The following is a 7378-nucleotide window of genomic DNA, read 5'->3' on the forward strand; positions in this document are numbered from 1 at the left end:
CTACTGGAATTCAAGAGGGCAGAGGTGCAGTTCTTCTCCGTGGCATGGATACCTACCTACAACGTTCGACTATCGGTGTGTGTGTGTGTGTGGGGGGGGGGGGGTAGAGACCGGTCGACTAGTATATGTGTGGGGAAGGAGAGAGACCTAGCTATGTATTGAGGGAGATCGGTCGACATCCATGGATATGTGTAGCAGAGGAATAAGGTTGGGAAAAAGACAAAGGTAGAGCGTCAAAGGGTTGGTGGTGGAGTGGCGTCTCACAAATGGTGGGAGAGGCCTGCTAGACAAACGGAGGGTATGAGTGCAATATCAATAAGAGAGGGCGGGGGATGTCTGTCTGTCTATGCACGTGCATGTGAGAGACGGGTCGGGAGGTATTCAAGGATGATGAGGGGAGAAGATATGGTTGTGGTAAGCATGCGTAACTACATAGGAAGATCAACCGTCGTGTGTCCGAGAAAAGGAGAGACATAACTAGCGAGGTAAGTGTATCGATGCTTGGTGAAAACGAATTATAGTCGACCTGGCTATATGTAGGGAGGTCAGTTCATATACACGCCTGCATGTGTTAGAAGCAAATAAGGCCCGGAGAGGCAGACATGGGGAGAGGGTGTGGCTAGGAGGTGGTGCGAGAGGCCTACCATGTCGAGGGGGGAGGAGTGTGTGAGCATGTGATTCATGAAAAGAGGGGAGGGAGTGTGCACCTGCGTGGAATCGTATTGGACATATGGGGGCATGGACGGTGAGAAGAGAAGAGGGGAAGTATATATGTGTTTGTTGTAGGCACACTTGGCTAGAAAGGTATATCAACCGGTGTGTGCCAGAACGAAGGAGTCGGGGCCCTACACACACCGCTGGTGGACGACCTAAAGAGAGATAATGAACGTGCGCGATGGAGGGGACGCTAAGGGTGTGTGAGGGGGGCGGGCGTGTGCATGCACGATAGAAAGTTAGCGCTAGCTAGCTACAAATGGAAGAGGATCGTGAAGGTGTAAAAGACGAACAAAGATCATAATTCATTATAAAAAGGTGGATACGGATACTTGAAGAAGATATCATAATGTAGAACATTGATTATAATTTGGGCTAATGTGTGGCTTTTGCAACTCAGGTCTAAATACTTGTCATAATGTAGGGGGCGGGGCACTATACTTTGTGCGATAAACACGGTGTACATTTGGAACATGGTGTAGATTATGAATATATAGTTAGTACATCAAATGTACTATTATTTGGAATCAACATCAAGTGTATTCAAAAAATAGAATTCGAGTTCATGTAGTACACATAGTTCATATCTATCTCTATAGTAATCATGTGGTGTGTTATTAAGGTAATACACGAATGATGGTTGAAGTTGGCAACAATCATGATTGTAGATTCTTATTGAAATAGAGAAACGAATTCAAATTTAGTTCGAATTGCAGCGGTAGTATAGACATTTGGAATGCACTAAAATGTTGGTATGAGTAGGTTACATGCATTATACAGCAAGCGAAAAAATTTAATCGGACATAACATGGATTCATACTCCCTCCTTCCATCTATATAGGGCGTAATGAGATTTTTAAGACCGCCTTTGACTATTGACAAGATTAATAGTAAATGACATGCACAATGTGAAAATTATATCATTGAAAGAACCTTTCATAGACGAAGTTAACGGTGTGCTTTGTGTAAGTTGCATGTCATATATCATTGCTCTAATATTTGGTCAAAGTTAGCATCCAAAAATGCATTAGGCCCTATACAGATGGAAGGAGGGAGTAGCTTTGAATAGCATTTGTATAGTAAAACGGGGCAAGACTCTCTCTTTGTGTGGTGTGAATAGTTTTATTTTTTTCGTTTTCTTTTTGGTTGAGGAAAGTGCGAATTGATTTGGTACGTACAAGTACAATATTACTACATGTTAGGCTTGTCCCTAAAATTCAACTCGCGTCTTGTTATATCCCGAAAATTCAGATATCGTGTTCCCAAAACTGGCGCCTTCACAACCCGCGCCTTGCTATCCCGAAATTACAACGCGCACGAAAACTCCCTCCAGCTGCCAAATCCCGACACGCGAAATCCCCCTTCGAACCCTGAGCCGAAAGGGCCGCTAGTTCAAATCGGTGGGGGGTACTTTTGTAACACACCCTACATTTTGGACAAGCGCGTCCCTAAGTCATGCTTCACCCCCTCCCATCGCCCCCTTTTCGCCATTCAAAATCCCAGGCTGCCATAACCTCTTCGCTCCAGCCGCGAAACCCCACCCTCCTCCGCCCGCCACGTCACCGCTGCCCAGCCGGAGCCTCTTCCCCAACGACGTCATCCACCGCAACAGCTCGACGTCCCTCGTCCACCTCCCCGGATGAGGATCCGTCGTCCATCTCGCCGTCCAGCCGGTTCAGCCACCCCGTCCTCCACCTCCAAGGAGCTGCTCCGATGATCGCCTCGTCTATCGTGGCTGCTCCATCCCCACAGCACCACCTCCACCGGAACCGCAGCATCCTCACCGACTCCTCGCACGAAGCCGAGGCCTACTCGGCGCCACCAAAGAGGTTGTACACTCATCACATCGCACCTTCTCCTTAACTCGACCTCCCGGCGCCGACGGTGCTCCATCCCGCACCCCCATGGAGCGGCTACCTTGAAGCCGGCGCCGCGGGCGACATCTCCATGGCGGCTCTCCCCCAGTGCGAGGCCCCTTCGGCGGCGGCGTCCATACCAGCCGGATCTGCTGCTGTTGCTGCTGCTCCAGCTCTCGCTCGCTCGCTCGCGCTGCTGCTGCTGCTCCGGCTCTCGCTCGCCCAGCTGCTGCTGCTGCTCTCCCCCTCGCTCGTGATGTTGCTCTGATCCGATTAAGCCCCACTTCAGTCGACTGAACCGACTTTTGGGTCAGTCGATTTTCAGGGGTTGGGGGGGGGCTCGCCGGAGTTAAGGAAGAACCACCCGCAGCGGGGACGGGGGCTCACCGGAGAGGTACCGCACTATCTATCTTAGGGTTCAGGGTGGGGGGCTAGAGGGCTAGCCGGGGCGGTGGTGGCGAGTTGTTTCAGGGCGGCGAGGCGGCGCTGGGGCCGGCAGTTTGACCGGTGGTGGCTGGCGGCTCAGGGGGGTGCATGTTGAAGATGAACTGCAGGCCCTCCCTAAACTACATGTCAAGTGCCTCTCTGCTACCATTGTGTTCAATTTCGACAGTAGCATTCAGATTCCACAGTAAATTTCAGTTTCGACAGTTAAGTTCAGAGTCAACAGTTTTTACCTCATCTGTTGTAGTCAGATGGTTTTTGGTGATGTTAATTTTACATCCATTTTACATCATCTATTGGAGATGCTATTAGAATCCCACTTAAGATTGACGATGTCGGTCTTGTGCTGCTTCAGCCTTGACGTCTTACGGCTCACCGGAGCTGCTCCAATGACAGAGTGATCCATCACAACAGAGCAGTGCCCTGGACGCCGTCTACAGATTCCTCAAATCTTCCTCCACACCTCCGACAAGCACCTCTGCCTCAACTGCTTCAGCGACCAACCCAATGATGCTGAGGTTGACACGGCTACGTCAAAGAGGTTGTACACTTGTTGCATCACTTATTACTATACATTCACGTTGATCCATTAGGGCTATTTTGGTTCAACGAAAAAACATAGCAATAGGGAATTTTCCAATGGCACTCTACTATCCAATTATTCATGCATTTCATTGAAAGGAATGAAGCAAAACATTCACCTGGACCTACTTTTGAAAATCCTATGCATGAAAACAAGACTAAGTGCATTAGTGCGAGATTAACATTCTAACTGTACACGCTTTCATATGGTTTCTCTTTATTTTGTCCATGTTTTTTCTTTGCATTCCTCTGCTCTTCCAATTCCTGTAAACAAAACACCCAAGTTGACAGAAATCATGTATTTACAAATGCTCTGTTTACCATGTGCATTTTCCTATCCTATTCCGGTGTTTTTCCTATCCCTGTGTTTTAAGAATCATGCAAGCCAAATGAGCCCTTACAGAATTACTGCAGTTACAGGTACGTGTCGAAGGGAACTTTGTGCGGTTTGTCCTGCTCCTGTCGCGATGTCGTCCACCTCACCTGAGCTGCTCCATCGACAGAAGCATCCACCAAACTAGACATCACGACTCCTGACCGTCTTTCGCCGCCTCAGATCCCTTCCCTGCCGCCGGCACCCACCCCAACGGCATCACCATCATCGACTCAGCAGATGAACCTGAGGAGTACACGGGTCCACAAGAGAGGTTGCACTCTTTTGTTTCTGCTTATGTTAAACTTACTTGCTACTTTATCGTCCTGTTCAGCTCTTGGACTCCCAACTCAGGTCCAAATTAATGTTCAAACTTGAGTTCTAAATTAGTTGTGGGGCACATATTGAGGCAACAATGAATAGTATGTCTGTCTAATATCTGGTTCACCTAGGGTATGCCTATGTTGTTCATCTTGGGTGGGAAACAAATAGTAAAGCAATCATCATCTGTGTTTTTATTAATTTAAAGCAATCATCAGCCTGCTATCATTATTTTTGGATCCATCCACTGGTTGTTACCATCACTCTAAATTTCTGCATGCTCTCCTTACATAATCTCACCATATTTTTTGTATGCATGTCAGATATTGTACACAGTCATGCTGAACATGTAGAGAAAAAGAGAAGAGTTTTGCGCGGCAATACAATGTCATGCAGACATCACTCCATGGTGGGTTCAATGGCAAACCCTCCCCACCCCTCTCCAGATTGTAATCCAGAGGAAGATATCTATTCTGAGGCGGATTCAGACGCCGCTGACCACTCCTATTTACCCCCCAAGGTGTTTGCTCTACCTTGGCATGATGATGTTAGTCATATCATGCATATGTTGCCTTGCAGTGCCTACTTTTGACATCATATATGTCATCTCCTTAGTTTAGACATGTTCTGTAATGCCACCTGTTTAGTTTCTATATCATATATAGGAATTATGCAGTCTCATTTCTTTTAGCCAGCCATAATATATGTGAAATGTGCAATGCCATCCTGTTTAACCAAGCGTCATATATTCAAATGATATCTTGCCCATCCTTTTCTTCATTACATTTCCATTTGTCGACAATGTTTGTACATTAAACTACTCCTCCTGTGAATCAGCCATTTGGGTGGGAGATGGAAAAATCTGGAGTGAAAACAAGGCCTTCAGAGCAGACAGTGCTACCTGTCGAAGCAGATCTCTTGTTGGGTCCCGATAGCTCCTCAGAGATGGATTCAGAGACAGATGACCAGTCCTATTCCCCTACTGAGGTGTATGCTCTAACTTGACACGGTTATACTGCTCATATCATGCATACGGTGTCTTGCATTGCATAGTTTATACATCATATACACAATATTCAACACCATGTTCTTAGTTCAGACATCATATCGAATGCCCTCTGTTTAGCATATAAATCATATATGTGAATTAAATAATGCGAACATGATTACTTAGATAACATGTAGGTGAATTATGTCATGCGATCCTGTTTAGTTATTCATCATATCTTTGAATTATGTTATGCTATGCTATCCAGTTTAGATAGACATCATATATGTGAAATTATGTCATGCTATCCGTTTTAGTTAACAATATACATGTCAACTATTTCATGCCCTCTTTTTTCCACACTATCTATTGCATCTGTCTCTCATACAATGTCTGTACATTCAACTATGTTTCCTGTTTATTAGCCATTTGAACTGGAGCGTGTGATGCCAGTATCTAGTGGAATAAAAACACGATCTTCAAATAAAACAGTGCTACCTCTTGGTGGTGATAGCGCCCCGGTTGTACATGCACAAGAACTAGCCCTACCACACATAACCCAAACTCTCGCAGATTGTACCCCTACTGCGATGGACAGAGAACCAGCTTCACCCAATCTAACCCCAACCCCAGCCGATAGTAACCCAGTTCCTGTTGACACAACACCATCTCCACCACAGAGCTCCCAAACAAGAGCAGTTAGTAAGGCAGCTCCAGTGCCCAAAGGGCCAGTACTATCACGGCGAACCCCAACTCCACCAGTTAGTACGCCTATTCCTATGGAGGAAGCACAACCAGCCAGTCGTAGTTTAGCATCTATCGCATTTGATGTTGTTAAATCGTATGTGCGTATCTTCCCATCTTGGAAATATTATACTGAAGATGAAGGAAGCCAGTTGCAGGTGTTTGTCCAGGAGTTATGTGTAAGTAATGTTATTCATGGCAATTACTTTGCTTCATCCCATACATCCTACCTCCATGATGGTTATAATACAGCAAATTTTCCCATTTTTCTCTATAGAGAAGGACCGATTTGGAAACTCAGGATGAGGTAACCTGTGCTAATACCTCTGCTATCTTCAAGAATGCTTGGTGGCAGTATCAGAATTACCTGAAGAAAACATACTTCACCGGCAAAGAAACTCATCAAATTCCCTTACGTTCTCCTGAGACACATTTACTAGACGATGACTGGGAATGCCTTGTTCTGTACTGGTCCCGAACCAAGAATGTGGTAAGGTCTATGAGCTCATTTTCTATTTTTAAGTATTATATTCTTGCGTCTTACTGTACTCTATTCATGTAGAACAAGTGCCTAAACCTGAAGAACAACTATTCTAATTTCAGATTCCATTGCTATCATAGTTCAAAAAAGCGCTAGGCGTTAATTGTGCGTTTTGCCACCGCCTTGCACTTTGCTGACCAAAGTGCATGCTTATGCGCAGTTATGCACAGATTAAGTGTAGTTATGCGCAATGCGTTTTGCCAACGCCTAGAGCCTAGGCACGCTTAAGCGCTCGCTTAGGCGCACCTTTTTTAACTATGATTGCTTTGCTCTTGTATCACTGTATTTACTGATACAAACTTATTTTTAAATTGAAGGATCCAATCGAAACTCCAATGGCACAGCAGGTATGTTCACACATGTTTTTTTAACAAATTTGCTCTTATCAATAGCTCTTTTGATTTCAATTTCAATTGTGTATATAGTTGACTTTCATATCATGCACATTACTAGCATCACAACAGAGCCAATAGTGTTGTTGTACATGTAAACCCATGGTACCCATCTGAAATCTTGTTGTGCGGTGTAGTTTCCCATGCTTTGTATTCTTTCACTGCTGCTTTGTCTTGAACTGATATGATTTGAACCGTGTCTCTATTTTGATTTGGCAAGACAATGCAGTGACCATAGGACATAGATATATGTTTGTTTGATGCTTTTGTTATGTATTAGTACTTGGCAATAGAAGACTTGGCAGTTTAATCCTATCCACCTTACTAATGATCTGGTTCACCGAAATGAGTTTCATATACTAGTACATGCTAAACTTGTTATGTGTCTGCTTGTTTATTCTTTTAGAATGCTGACAGAATATT

The sequence above is a fragment of the Triticum aestivum genome, chromosome 5B (assembly GCF_018294505.1).
Source record: "Triticum aestivum cultivar Chinese Spring chromosome 5B, IWGSC CS RefSeq v2.1, whole genome shotgun sequence".
In the NCBI taxonomy this organism is placed as follows: Eukaryota; Viridiplantae; Streptophyta; class Magnoliopsida; order Poales; family Poaceae; genus Triticum; species Triticum aestivum.